At 39.8% G+C, this 16,103-nt stretch overlaps 1 protein-coding gene and 1 non-coding gene across 2 annotated transcripts in view; both read left to right on the forward strand.

Moving 5' to 3' along the window:
• LOC149008559 (Metallopeptidase M24 family protein) overlaps window positions 1-16,103 on the forward strand; it is a 45,085-nt gene that overhangs the window by 13,125 nt on the left and 15,857 nt on the right. The gene's annotated exons all lie outside the window — the stretch shown is intronic.
• Window positions 7,773-7,879, forward strand: LOC149008560 (small nucleolar RNA R71). Its single transcript, XR_016175432.1, has one exon. It is a non-coding gene; the product is annotated as a small nucleolar RNA R71 (small nucleolar RNA).

The raw sequence follows: 16,103 nt of genomic DNA on the forward strand, positions 1-16,103 counted from the left end.
AGAAAGCGATATGGTGACCTCCTTGCATCAATACACCTCCTAGACCAATATGTGAGGCGTCAGTTGCTACCTCAAATATACAGTCAAAATAGGCGAAGTATTGGAGCCTCTATCATCTTTTGCTTGATAAGATGAAAGGCTTTGGTTGCCGCTGCTGTCCACTTGAACTCACCTTTGCCTTGCTTCAAACACTCGGTAATAGGTGCCATGATTGCACTAAAGTTCCGAATGAATCTCCTGTAAAACGATGTAAGTCCATGAAAACTACGAACCTCGATGATTGTCTTTGGTGCAGCCCAATCTGTTATACTTTTTATCTTCTCTGGATTAGCTTCAACCCCCTGTGATGAGACAATAAAACCAAGGAACACAACCTTTGGCAGCATAAAGGAGCATTTCTTGAGATTTATGTATAGCTTCTCATGGCGAAGCACTCTCAAGACTTGCCGTAGATGATCGATGTGATCGTTTGGATGCTTGCTGTAGATCAATATATCATCAAAGTATACGACCAAAAATCGACCAATAAAAGGACGGAGTATCTGTGTCATCACCCTCATGAATGTACTAGGTGCATTCGTCAAACCAAAAGGCATGACTTTACATTCGAATAGTCCATCCTTGGTCTTGAAGGCAGTCTTCCACTCATCTCCAGGCCGAATACGAATCTGATGATATCCACTTCTAAGATCCAATTTAGAAAAGATCTTAACCCCGGATAGCATGTCTAACATGTCATCAAGCCGCGATATAGGAAACCTATACTTGATTGTAATCTTGTTGATTGCTTTACTATCCACACACATGCGCCATGAGCCATCCTTCTTTGGAGTCAGTAATGCCGATACAACACATGGACTTAAGCTCTCCTGAATGAATCCTTTATGTAGCAACTCATTCAACTGTCTTTTGAGTTCATTGTGCTCTGTTAGGCTAAGGCAATAAGCCGGTAGGTTTGGTAACACCGAACCCGGTACCAAATCAATGGCATGTTGAATATCGCGCATAGGAGGTAGCTCATTTGGCAACTCATCAGGAACCACATCAGAAAAATCAGAAAGTAACTCTTTGATGGGTGGAGGGAATGTCACCTCAGGTGGAGGCGTGACTACCCTTGTAACAAGAGCCAATACTAGCCCTGTATCATGGCTGGTGTGAATGAACTCATTGTGAGGAACAACCAACAGCTTCTTTTGCGGTATGGACAACAATTTTGTGCTTCATTGGTCCCCTTTTGGTTGGTCCTCAAGGACCTCCATTGACACATTTCAGCTGGGACATTGACTGGGTGGAGGACAGTGTGAAGTCCTTTGAACTTGAATACATGTTGCTTGTGTACCAAGATGTTACGCAAGTGCACGTGTTGCAATCAAGTAATAAATGATAAGTAGAGTATCGATCCCACGGAGAATTCTATCATTAACTTTCAATGTAAAAGTAAAATTGATTTAAACAAGATTAACAAGATTGATTTGTGATTGACTAACTAAATAACCAAATGACAGGTAATTAAACTAAAGAACTAAAATGGAGATTGAGCAATAGAAGGAACTTAGTGAGTGAAAAGAGTGTTGGGAATCAAGTTTCCCTTCCCCTAAATTTTATAGTGCAAATACTAAAGTAATACTACAACCCCAAAATATATCAAGAACTTGGAATGAATGGCAATATGGTATTTTCCAATACACATATGCTTAGCATCCTAATTCAACATCTGCATATTCCTATGAAGAATTGAAATCTGAATGCAATTTAAACCCAATCCCAATCCCAATCATGGCAATGTGAGGTAATTGGGTATTCCTACCCAACCTACTAATTAACACAAACTAATTAAAGATTATGCTAACTCACACAATTCAGCAAACATCTAGATTGCATTAACTTTCCAGTTAACAAAATCATAACAATCGTTCATGAAAGATCATTTAAGAACCGAAATTAATCAATATAACATGCTGAATTCATTGACAATAAATTGTATTGCAATAAAACTAAAGAACACATGATAGTTACATCTTAAAATTCAAGTTTAGGTACTACTATCATCCCAACACAACACAAGTTTAGCCCATAACAGAAATCAAATACAAAGAGATAGATATAGTTATCATTAAGCTAGAAGATAAGAAGATTGAGTTATAAAATGGAAAAGACACTAAGAGCTTCAATGCTTCCACAAGAGCTCCAACCTTCTTCTCCATCAGTCCTTCTTCCCCAGCAGCTCTCCCACGAATTCAGCTCCAGCCCTCTCTCCTCTTTCTCCTCCTTTCCTCTTCTTCTCTCCTCTCCTCTTTTCCTCCTCTTCTCTCCTTTCACGTTTTTGCCTCCTTTGTACCCTTCTTTTCCCCCAAAAGTGCTAGGTTAAAAGTGGCTTATAGGATTAGAACATTTTCTTTTGATATCAACGGCTGAGATCTTTCATGGAATGACAAGAAGAAAGTCCATTAAGTTAGCCCTTTTTGGTCATTTCCACTTGAATTGGATCTAAGAATATTCTGCTCCGTATTGCTGCAGCAAACTCTACAGCAAAGTTAGAGGACATGCAGATTCTTCTTCTATTATGAATCTTCACCTACATTTTTCAAGAGAAATAGTATTAATCAAATTCATCCATTAATCTGAAGGGAAATTCATGTAAGAGTGACAATAATGACCTATACAAGATACAACATGTTAAGACTCAATAAGACAACATCTAATGAATACTAACACTAAAACAAAGATAAGTAAATCAAGCCATCTCAAGTATAAAGTTACCAATCTTAACTCTATTTCATAGAGTTATCACACCCCCAAACTTAAGACATTGCTTGACCTCGAGCAATAAAGACAAATGAAAACACCAACTAACTACTAATGAAAGCATTAAGAGATCAAAAGAAAAGAAAAGCAAATAACTTGGCTTAATCATGCAATAGGATGGGTGTTAGACAGAAGTTGCCTCTCAATCTTTTTTCAATTTTTTTTTAGATCCAACACGTCTAGCCAATAACACTTAAATGTCATACTTTACTCATAAGGATGCCCTCTGTGTGTGTGTGTGAAAGTTAAGAATCTTGCCCTAGATTACCCTAGTCTAGCTGAATCATGGTCCTTAAGTTTAGTTCATTGATCTCATATGTTGACCAAATTATTATCTCTCCACTAATTAGGGACCCATATCTTTTTACACCCCAAAAAACTTGTTTCATACTATTTTGAGCATTTGACTCCCAAACTTATTCTTTATGAACATTTTTTTTTAAATGCTGTTGTCATCCTGCCTTTTTACGCGAATATCGTTCATTTGTGATGAAGATACCCGGTTACTCAACAAGATCACAAACAAGAGTGCCTTTGCATGCTCATATTCCGGGCCACTGTTGACGTAAAAAATACACATAGGTTACATGCATAGTCTTGGTTACTAGGTAGCCCAAATCAGCGGAGCATTATTCTTTATTTCTTTCTCTTTTTATTTTTATTTTTATTTTTTATAATATATATATGCTCGTATTCCAAGCCACTGTTGACGTAAAAAATTCACATGGGTTACATGCATATTCCTAGTTACGAGGCGGCCAAAAACAGCGGAGCATTATTCTTATGGGGTAAGGGAGGGGGTCAAACCTCAGCCAACTTACAATGCACAAAAATTCTTGGAAACACCCAAATGGGGACCCCTAATGTGTAAGTCTCAAGGTTCTCATTCAACCAATTCTAAAATCCTAAACTCTCACATTGATCCAACTTTTCCAGGTTCTCCAGAGCTTGAAACATTACTTGGTGCATCAATAATATGACATCACAGAAATGAGTAAATGCAAACATCAAATCATTATAGCAGACTTGTGGTAAGATCTTCAACAAAACCAGATGAAGAAGCACTGACATTCTTATTAACTAACTACCATCCAAATCAAATAATAGCACAGATTGACTACACAACACATTTACAAACCAAAACAAAAAAAAAAATCTACTGACAGTGCTTCAGCCTCAAACAGTAGAAACACCACAAAATATACTAACTCAACAATAACAAAATCCTGAGTCTAAAATGTTGGACAACAACTCACAAATTAGCAACTAGAACAACATATCCAGCATTTAAAGTAAACCACACAAGAAAGTTAAAGAAAATTAAGAAACTAAGAACATCTATAAAATGAAGATGACAAGATGACACATGCAATGATTGAAATAGGGCAAAGCATACCCCCAAACTTAAAATGAGCAGTGTCCTCACACAAAAACAAAGAAAAATAAAGTAATGGAAAAACAAAGAAAAAGAAGGAGAAAACGACTTCCCTGAATCAGCTACGGATCTGCGGTATCATCATTAATGTGAACACTTAGCTGATGCAAAGAGGGAGCGCAAATGGAGCAGCCCTAAGCACACAGAAATCGAACGCAACATCGGTGCAGCAAGGATAGACAACGGAAAAGGAAATCGAAGATGGAAAGTGAGAGGAATTTAGGGGTTTGGTTGGGTAGGCAAGATAGGTGAAGAAGGTAGCACAGAGGTGGGCGAAGGTGGGTAACAGTTTTTTTTTTAATTTTATATATATATATATATATATATATACTCGTATTCCAAGCCACTATTGACGTAAAAAATACACATGGGTTACATGCATATTCCTGGTTACGAGGCGGCCCAAAACAGCGGAGCATTATTCTTATGGGGTAAGGGAGGGGGTCAAACCTTGCAATGCACAAAAATTCTTGGAAACACCCAAATGGGGACCCCTAATGTGTAAGTCTCAAGGTTCTCATTCAACCAATTCTAAGATCCTAAACTCTCACATTGATCCAACTTTTCCAGGTTCTCCAGAGCTTGAAACATCACTTGGTGCATCAATAATATGACATCACAGAAATGAGTAAATGCAGACATCAAATCATTATAGCAGACTTGTGGTAAGATCTCCAACAAAATCAGATGAAGAAGCACTGACATTCTTATTAACTAACTACCATCCAAATCAAATAATAACACAGATTGACTACACAACACATTTACAAACCAAAACAAAAAAATTCTACTGACTGTGCTTCAGCCTCAAACAGTAGAAACATCACAAAATATACTAACTCAACAATAACAAAATCCTGACTCTAAAATGTTGGACAACAACTCACAAATTAGCAACTAAAACAACATATCCAGCATTTAAAGTAAACCACATAAGAAAGTTAAAGAAAATTAAGAAACTAAGAACATCTATAAAATGAAGATGACAAGATGACACATGCGATGATTGAAACAGGGCAAAGCATACCCCCAAACTTAAAATGAGCAGTGTCCTCACAGCAAAACAAAGAAAAATAAAGTAATGGAAAAACAAAGAAAAAGAAGGAGAAAACGACTTCCCTGAATCAACTACGGATTTGCTGTGTCATCATGAATGTGAACACTTAGCTGATGCAAAGAGGGAGCGCAAATGGAGCAGCCCTAAGCACACAGAAATCGAACACAACATCGGTGCAGCAAGGATAGACAACGGAAAAGGAAATCGAAGATGGAAAGTGAGGAATTTAGGGGTTTGGTTGGGTAGGCAAGATAGGTGAAGAAGGTAGCACAGAGGTGGGCGAAGGTGGGTAATAGTTTTTTTCTTTTTTCTTTTTCCGGTGGGTTTTGGGTTTAAAAGGGTTGGTTCAGAAGTTGGGTGGTTTAAAATAGGTTCGGGTCAGTATGGGTCAGCAATGGTTTGAGATGGTTTTAGAGGTATGGGAATTATGGGTTGGTTGGGTTTAAGGTTAAACCAGGTCAAGTGAGTGGTTTTATCCTCACTGTGGTGTTGCTGTAGCATTTCTACAGCAACGAACACAGAATGTAATTTTCAACAGAGAATGTAAGACCCGTAGCTAGCTGAAAAATCTTTGCTGTAGCGTTGCTACAACATCGCTACATCAACGAACACATAATACAATTTGTAGCAGAGGATGCCAGACCCGTAGCTATTGAACAAAACTTTGTTGCAGCAAATCTGTGACAAAGATAGTGAATTCTCCTGGGTACTGCCACATGCTTTGTTCAGCAGTTTGGGTTTCTGCCCAATATGGCAAAACAACCACTCAATCTCTTTGTGTTCCCCACACTCCCTGCACATCAAAAATACATGTCATCAAGTCATCTTCCAATTTTATTATCAAGTGAAGTTAACAAAATTGGAAACTACCTACTAACTTTATTAAACACCTAATCAACTAATAACCAAAAACATAACTAAAAACAATGAAATTGGGTTGCCTCCCTTTTTAAGCATCTTGAAGGATGATTGAAGATTTGCCACACTCCAATGGTGCACCCCAATAATGCTTGATCCACTGCATGCTCTAGTTCCCAAGGCCATTTAATGATTTCTTCTTGTGCACCTTCCATAATTGGACTCGAACTCCTTTGCTGCTTCACATACCGTTGTAACATTTCTCCAACCAAATTTTAAGCTTGTACACTGAAAGATTGATCTCTTGGATCTCTATTATATTCCATCCCAGTGCTCTTCTACACTTCTTCAGCACTTCAAGTAGCATATCTTCCTGCTCCTCTGTTAGCACTGCTGAAACAATAACAGGGAGTGTCTTGGCTTCAACCAAATCGGTATACTGAAGGTGTTCTGAGAGAGGTGTGAACTCTAACATAGGTGGCTCTTCAATTGATGGGTTAGGGGGTTGAGTTTCACATTTAGCTAACCCAAGAGGCTCGAATGCACTCCCTCTAAATGCCTTAGCTGGTTTTGCCTCTAACCAAGCCATATATCTACTTCCTTCATCATCCACTTGTTCAATTTCTATTGCCAATGAAAGCTCTAGTGGGTTTTTACTTTTTAATACACCCTTTCTCCAACTCTTCTGAAACCAGCTCTTCAATGACATCAACAACAAAGCACTCTTCTATTGCAAAATCAGTTTGTTCCTTTTGAACAGCAACATGATCTTCCTCCTCCCCTTCTTCTTGGATAGAAATAGGTCCCTTCTGTTGGCTAGGCTTTGAATGAGGTGGCTCTAGAGGTTTTCCACTCCTTAATGCAATAACGTTACAATGCTCCTTGCCTTCACTCCTAGGATTTTCTGTGTCACTTGGCAATGATCCTTGAGGTCAATTACTTAAAGCATTAGCTAGCTGTCCAACTTGATTCTCCAAATTTCTCAATGAAGATGCTTGACTCTGAATCATTGCATCATTCTTTGCCATATACTCCTTCAATAGAAGCTCTATTGATGAAGAGGGTTCCATAAGCTGAATTTTCACTTGCTGTTGAGCACTTGGAAGCGGATGAGGTCGAGGTGGGATGGAAGATGGGCCTGCATTCTGTCCTTGAGCATTCCAAAAGTAGTTAGGGTGCTGCCTCCAACCAGGATTACAGGTGTTGGAATATGGGTTATTGGCATTGCTGAAATTACCAACATAGTAAGCAAATTCTGGGTTAGATGGACAGCTATCAAAGACATGCTCCCCACCACAATATGTACACGAGACTGCTATATTTTGTTGAGTTTGTACAGTTGTAGCCAAGTTTACGGATTTTAACACACTAGTTAGGGATGACACTTGTGTAATTAAAGCTGTCACTGAATCTAACTCATAAATCCTTGCCACTCTCTTATTTGCAGCACCTCTCTCAGCTGGCCATTGATAGTTGTTGTTGGCCATTCTCTCCAAGATCTCATAAGCTTCATTGTAAGACTTTGCCAATATAGCCCCATTTGCTGATGCATCCACTATGGATCAAGTTTGTCCACTTAAACCATAGTAGAAAGTCTCCATTTGAATTCAATAAGGAATACCATGGTGAGGACATTTACGCAAGAGCTCCTTAAATCTTTCCCATGCCTCATACAAAGATTCACCATCTAGTTGTTGAAAACTAGTGATATCATATCTGAACTTGGCATTCTTTGTTGCAGGGAAGTACTTCATCAAGAACTTCTCTACTAAATCATTCCATGTGGCTACTGATTGTGGAGGTAATGGGTTCAACCATGCTCTTGCTCTATCCCGCAATGAGTAAAGGAATAGCTTCAATCTTAAGGCTTCTTCAGTTGCTCCAGGTATCTTGAAAGAGTCACTTACTTCCATGAAGAGTCTAAGATGGAGATGAGGATCTTATGTTGGCATCCCACTGAACTGTCCTATAGTCTGAAGCATTTGGAACATCACAAGCTTAAGTTCAAAATGTAATGCTTGAATTTCTGGCCTTACTATACTTGGATTCAGCTCATGCAACCTTGGGACAGCATATCCTCTAATGGCCCTATCTCTATCATCACCCTCAGCTGCCATATTATTCTTATTATTATTCAACCCATATCTTATCGCTTCAGCCATTGTTTGACCTGCTGCTAAACCTCGTTACTCCTTTCTTCTAGCCTGAAATGTCCTTTCGATTTCAAAGTCAAAGGGTATCAACTCTTGATCAGGCAGCGGACTCATACAAGGGTAAAAGCACCTGAGAATAAAAGGAAACTAATATCAAAGTAAAGAAATTTCAGTAGATAAAACAAGAATTACTTGTACACTAATCAATGTGACAAAATTCCCCGGCAATGGCGCCAAAAACTTGTTGCTTGTGTACCAAGATGTTATGCAAGTGCACGTGTCGCAATCAAGTAATAAATGATAAGTAGAGTATCGATCCCACGGAGAATTCTATCCTTAACTTTCAATGTAAAAGTAAAATTGATTTAAACAAGATTAACAAGATTGATTTGTGATTGACTAACTAAATAACCAAATGACAGGTAATTAAACTAAAGAACTAAAATGGAGATTGAGCAATAGAAGGAACTTAGTGAGTGAAAAGAGTGTTGGGAATCAAGTTTCCCTTCCCCTAAATTTTATAATGCAAATACTAAAGTAATACTACAACCCCAAAATATATTAAGAACCTGGAATGAATGGCAATATGGTATTTTCCAATACACATAAGCTTAGCATCCTAATTCAACATCTGCATATTCCTATGAAGAATTGAAATCTGAATGCAATTTAAACCCAATCCCAATCCCAATCATGGCAATGTGAGGTAATTGGGTATTCCTACCCAACCTACTAATTAACACAAACTAATTAAAGATTATGCTAACTCACACAATTCAGCAAACATCTAGACTGCATTAACTTTCCAGTTAACAAAATCATAACAATCGTTTATGAAAGATCATTTAAGAACCGAAATTAATCAATATAACATGCTGAATTCATTGACAATAAATTGTATTGCAATAAAACTAAAGAACACATGATAGTTACATCTTAAAATTCAAGTTTAGGTACTACTATCATCTCAACACAACACTAGTTTAGCCCATAACAGAAATCAAATATAAAGAGATAGATATAGTTATCATTAAGCTAGAAGATAAGAAGATTGAGTTATAAAATGGAAAAGACACTAAGAGCTTCAATGCTTCCACAAGAGCTCCAACCTTCTTCTCCATCAGTCCTTCTTCCCCAACAGCTCTCCCACGAATTCAGCTCCAGCCCTCTCTCCTCTTTCTCCTCCTTTCCTCTTCTTTTCTCCTCCTTTCCTCTTCTTCTCTCCTCTCCTCTTTTCCTCCTCTTCTCTCCTTTCACGTTTTTGCCTCCTTTGTACCCTTTTTTCCCCCTAAAAGTGCTAGGTTAAAAGTGGCTTGTAGGATTAGAACATTTTCTTTTGATATCAACGGTTGAGATCTTTCATGGAATGACAAGAAGAAAGTCCATTAAGTTAGCCCTTTTTGGTCATTTCCACTTGAATTGGATCTAAGAATATTCTGCTCCGTATTGCTGCAGCAAACTCTACAGCAAAGTTAGAGGACATGCAGATTCTTCTTCTATTATAGATCTTCACCTATATTTTTCAAGAGAAAGAGTATTAATCAAATTCATCCATTAATCTGAAGGGAAATTCATGTAAGAGTGACAATAATGACCTATACAAGATGCAACATGTTAAGACTCAATAAGACAACATCTAATGAATACTAACACTAAAACAAAGATAAGTAAATCAAGCCATCTCAAGTATAAAGTTACCAATCTTAACTCTATTTCATAGAGTTATCAATACACATTGGTTTTTCTTCCCTCGACCATAACATCATTATCATACATCCATGGTCGACCAAATAGAACATCAGTAAGATGCATAGGGATTACATCACACCATACCTCTTCCTTATATCGATGGAGCTTCAGTGGTACGGAACACCGTTGATTTACCTCCAGAGTATTCCCATTTAGCAAGGATACCCGATATGGTTGAGGGTGCTTCTCCACCTTCAAGTTTGCTTTCTTCGTAAAGGTGTCTGAAGTAATGTTGACGCAGCTCCCACTGTCAACTATCACCAAAGCGGTATTATCTCCAGACTTCATACGGCTGTAGAAGATACAATTGCGCCGCCAATCCTCTCCTTTGGTTTCAGCCACCAAGATGCGGCTTACTATATGAATGCCATAAGCATCACCCCTATTAGCATCATCCTCATCATATGCAGCCCTATCATAGTTGCCATCATCGAGCGGGTATGGGAATAGATCAGGATCTTCTTCCTCTTGCTGACTTTTCTATCTCAGCAACAACATTAATCTTTTGACGGTGTGGGCAATATTTAACATAATGTCCAACCTCTTAACAGTGAAAACATTGTGTTGGCTGCCACTAGTCATAGGAGCCTTGCCCTTATCTTGTCAGGTAGGAAATGTGGGTTGAGTAGGGGTTGTTGTTGTAGGTTTTGGTGCTGGAAAATTTCGCCTAGCCTCCCCGACTTGGTATCCAAACCTTTTGTTGTTGGATGCCAATTATTCTTCCGCACGTAGGGCCTTTTCAAAACTATCCCGCACGTTCTCTACATCCACAACGCCAATGGCCCTATTGATTTCAGGCCGTAAACCCAATCTGAAACATGACAAGATTTGGATCTCCCTCGTCTTGAATTCCTGTACGAGAAGAAAGAGAGTCAAATTGTTCCATATATTCTGCAACTGACAAGTTCGCTTGACGAATAGAATTTAACTTGTTTTGTAGTCGCAATCGAAAAGTAGATGACAAGTACTTTTCTCTCAGTTCTTCCTTCATTTACTCCCATGTAGTAGGAGCTCTACCACGATCTTCCAATTCATATTCGCGAGTTCTCCACCATTCACGTGTAGCTCCAACTAACTTGGTACATGCTAACTTCATCTTTCGTACCTCCGATAGTTCATACCAATCAAAATAGTCATCCAACGCTGCCAACCAATCAAAAAAGACTTGAGGATCATGCTTACCCAAGTATTATTTGAGTTCAAGCTTAACCTTGTGAGAGTCACCAACATGCTTATTGAATGTAGGTTGTTCTCCAGAGAAATAACTTTGTAGGTGCTCCTCAAAAGTCGGTTGCACAACTGAAATCCTTTGGCAGGAAATTGGCTACAGAATGAGCTGGATGGAATTCTTCACCAAGTGGAGGGTGAGGAACATGAGTAGAGGCAAAAAACTCTGGCCTCCATTTCTGAAAACCTCTCGTCCATTTGCTTCTGGTTTGCGGTGATTTGGTTGCTCAGTTGTTGAACCATCTCCATCATTGCCGCCATTGCCGCCATAGGATTAGTTGGATTGGATGGTCTAGAATTTTCACTCCCTGTCATGGCTCTGATACCAAATAATGTAGATACCGAATTTGATTTATCAAAACAGTACCCAAATAGGACCTTTTCACAGGGAGACAATTGCAAATTTGATGGACTTAAAGTGAAACGGAGTTTAGATGGGAAAGAGGGTTGAAACTAGAATGGTATTGTAACGGGCTGAATAGATCTTCAAATAGGGGCAGAACTATAATGAAGAAAGTGACAATAACAATGTAATACGTAACACCCAGGCTTCACACCGCAAGGTGGATCGATTGGATCGAACACCAACCTACCTTGATCAAACACAAGGGTTCTCCAAAGAGGAGGAATGCTAGCAAGCAATTTGATTTCAATTCATAAGTTGTGTCTTCACCTCTTACATAAGTCTCTATATATAGCATTCTAAAGAGACATAAACACTAATGGTAACATCCAACCACTAGCTAACACCACCCACCTATTAATAACTCAACTACTACCTACCTCTTTGACAAAGGAAAACTCCTTTGACAAAGAGTTCTTTTATTTTCAAACCACAGCCCCTTTTATTGACTTTTTAAAATCTAGACTTGGGCTTAGGTCTAGACTATAAAGTTCAACATATGTGGGCTAACTTTAACCCACTAAAATAGTCCTAGCCCATAAAAGCCATGGGCTGATTCAGGTGATAGCTTTAGGCCTTTGATGGGCCTAACCCAATGGGCCTTTTCTTTCTTAGATATGTCTTTAATTCTGCATCAATAAGCAGTGATCAATTGTTAGTGCAAGAACAGATACCTCCACAAAGAACAATTGTTAAGTCATAAGAGATGAGGGGGAACTAGAACCTTCATCTGGAGGTTCAAAGTTCAGACTGAGTGGTAAGTTGTCAAGCAAGAGTTACAGTGGGCTGATAGTATATCTAGTTTCTTACCATTTCTATTAAGCACAATATGGACTAGTATTTGTTGCAATAATGATTCTACTTAGTTGACTAACACTTTTAATTAAGATTTCTCATCATTAGTGGAAATGAAGGAACACTTTGATGTGGTTCAGAGTTCTAGACAGGATTATAGAAGTAAACTTTATGGCCAGGTATTATTAATCAATATGAACTGATTTAATTTTTTGAGATCTTCTATATTTCACAAAATAAAGTCTGTTTCCTCAGTTCTTTGATGGGTGTAGTAAAAATTATGGGCTTTTCCATAGTGTATGAATCTTGAAAATCAAAGGGCACAATATAGATGATCCAGTCTGCTTGCTTCAACCTGTAATCAAGAACTGAGAAGATAGGTCAAATATTGATAAAAATGTTTTAGAACTAATGAAATAAAATATTTAAAACTCAGATTCAGCAGGAAACTCTCAGAGCTAACTAATCAATATTAGATCTCAAAGGAGAGTAAATAATTACATTCAATAGAGCATGTCGATGATTAAGAAGGGAAAAGACCAAGGAGAAAATTATATTAGTGTACTTGATGCATCCAAAATCTGCTCAGCCCTTAGATCCCCTGAGAGTGACCTACAAAATAAAGCGTCAGATGTGGCCCGACCGCTAGGATCGGGAGTCCACCTCCGAAGGCTAAGTCGATTGATGAACTTAATCACAAACGGCTCTGCTAGAGCACAGAGCTAAGGAATGAATAACAAGAATACGATTCAGATAGTAAGCATCTGAGTGTTTTCGTCCGTCCCTAACTTGTGGGTAGGTGATGTCTTATATAGAGTGTACCTTCGAATCTCCTTCGTTGGATGTATTTGAGCCTTCTTCGGGTAGTTGTTGGATCTTAACAGATAGATCCGTTGAGTGATAGACTTCTACTAGTTTGGACTAGTAGATGACTCCTAGGATAACCCGACTGTTATCTAATGGTTATCCGTATGATAGCGATGAGTGACAGCCGCCAAATTCTGCTAGCCGTCATTAGGTTGATTAACCTATTCCGAAAGTAACGGATTAGGGCGTGCTTGTGATTGAGTTAGTTTTCTTCCTCAGCAAGCTATCTCCTGGACCCGGCTCGCTCGGAAGCGAGTCGATTCCTTTCGTCCTGACCGGAGTCGAGGGTCGAACCAAGGATGAACCAAGTTCGATCATATTTTCTCCATATCACGAGCCCCCTAGACCAAGCATTCGGTCCGATCCCGAGGGCTTGGTTTTTAACTGGGTTCTTCGTCGAACAATAATCTTGCATAATCCTCAACCCATTGAATGTCATATCACATTTAATGCGGTTGTGTCGCTTTTTCTTCAAGCACTGTGAGGGTGACGCCACGCATCCTTTTGCAGCCGAAACTATCGTTGCTCACGCAATCAAAACGACGGTTTCTGAACGCCTGTTTTGGATTCGTGAGTTCAAACTTTCGAAACGTCTTCAAATCTCGATAATTGATGCCGAATTCATCTCGATCGTACACGTCCTCGAACACTCGTGCGAGTGCTTAAAAGCGGTTCGTTGTCTTTGTAGGTTTCATTCTCCTTGTCTGGGATTTTGAAACCTCGTCGTCTTCTTCGCGGCTTCACGACTCTCTCGTTCTCGAGCTTTGAGCCTCAGTGATTCAGTAAGTTTATTGACTCCTTTGCAAAGTTTACTTTCGTCTCCAGGTTTCTTTTTTCTCTAGAAACCACAATCAAACCTTTCAGTAATGGAGGACAGTAGGGTTTCTTCTGAAATTTCCCCTGTGCCTAGCGCCGGTAAAGGCGATAGTGGTGATGAGGCCTTTGTTTTTGTCCCCTCTGAGCAGTCGAATAGTGACAAGAAAACCCTAACTGCTCTCTGGCATGACTTCGCAGAAGTTAGCCAACAGAGAAGAGTAGAAGAAAAAGCTGAGACTTCTTCTGCCCTTCCTGAGTCTGGACCATCCATGACTCCTAAGGTGACTGCCAAATCCTCTGGTCAGTCAAGACAACCTACTAGGTCCGCCGGTGAACCTGATTCTGTTGCTTCCTCCTATACTGAGGAAAATCTTCCCTTAGCCGTCCAGGGCTTTGACTTTCCTTCTTCGTACCATCTTAGGGCTCCCAATTCTGATGAGAGAGTTGATTCTACCCTTCCGGCGAATTTTCCCTGTATATAGATACATTGGAAAGCGGGGTTCGCTTTCCCTTCTTCAATCCTTTGTTCGCGGCCATTCTGAATCATTGGGACATTTGTCCCGGAATGTTTCTTCCCAATAGCTGGCGTCTCATCGTCGGCTTCTTGGGTTTATGCTTTGAACTTGGCATCACACCTTCTCTTCCTATTTTTGTACATTTTCATGTTCTTTCTAATTCCCACCCTCCTGGTTGGGTTGTGCTTTTTAAGTGCAACAAAGTTGAGCTTGATTGGACGGGCAGCATTCTTGCCAAAGGAACTTACCCCTCCAATTATAAAGGATGGCGCAAGCGGTATTTTTTCTGCCGTGCGCCTCAATCAGATCTTAACTTCCCAACCGTCTGGAAGGAATACACTTCATACTCTGAGGGTAACCGGGTCCTTCCATTATCCAAAGAAGACAGAAAGGCCGTCGGGAAGATCAAGTCAATTCCATGGTATCAAGAGATACATGGATATGAGATGGAATACAACTCCATCCTTCAGTACTGGGGGTTGGCTCAACGTGAGCTTTCTAATTGCCACGTTTCACTTTCTTGAAAATACTATGAATTTATTTCAACTCTGACTTTTGTCTTTCTTTGTAGTGCCTCCAAGAATGAATCCCGAAAGTCTTCGGGTGAAGGCTGCCAGGGCTGTTGTGATGGCTGAACAACGGTCTCCTCGAGCCTTGACTGCAGAACAGGTAGCTTTTGCACCACCTCCAGACCCTTCTTACAAGGGTATCAGGAACTTGAAGCTAGTGGTTGAGGCTTCGGGGAGAGGGAAAAAACCAATGGTGGAAGAGGTAGACATCCCCTCTCCCGCTCGAACTAAAAGGAAGCACGACTCAGCTGATGCTTCTGCCCCGAAGAAATCCAAGAAGAATAAAGATTCTGAGGAGATCTTCGTGCCTCAATGGACGCTGACGCTGACAGATCGGGCAACACAGGATCCCGAGAAGGGTGCTGAATGGAGCTCTCTCGGCCTCATGCCTGCCGATCGTCAGGCCTTTGAGACCCTGGAGGACGACGTTCTCGTTCGTCATTCCACAAGGTATTATTTTTCTTGATCTTTTGCTAATTGCTTTGTAGTCTTCTCTGAGATTTTCTGATAACCTCCCTGTCTTTCTAGGAATGCTGTGTTGAGCTTCTATCAACACATGGAAGCATTGAGCCGAGTTGGTCGTAATGGCTCCTTGCTGCAGACCTGTGAAGAGAATTTGGCGAAGGCCAATTTTGAGGTTGACCGGCTGAAGAAAGCAGCCGAAGAAGAGTTGAAGGAGAAGCACGATAAGGAGATGAATTCTTTGAGGAAAGAACTTGACTCGTCAATTATTCGTGCTGTTGCTGCCGTACGTGAGGCCAAGAAACATAAAAATGAGGCTACTGCTTTTGGTGAGAGCCTCGAGTTTAAGTCCTTGGAGAACGAACGTTGGTTGAAGATGGCAATTCCTAGCA

This window comes from Hakea prostrata, chromosome 8 (assembly GCF_041222555.1).
Source record: "Hakea prostrata isolate BN-2017 chromosome 8, UWA_Hpros_2, whole genome shotgun sequence".
In the NCBI taxonomy this organism is placed as follows: domain Eukaryota; kingdom Viridiplantae; phylum Streptophyta; class Magnoliopsida; order Proteales; family Proteaceae; genus Hakea; species Hakea prostrata.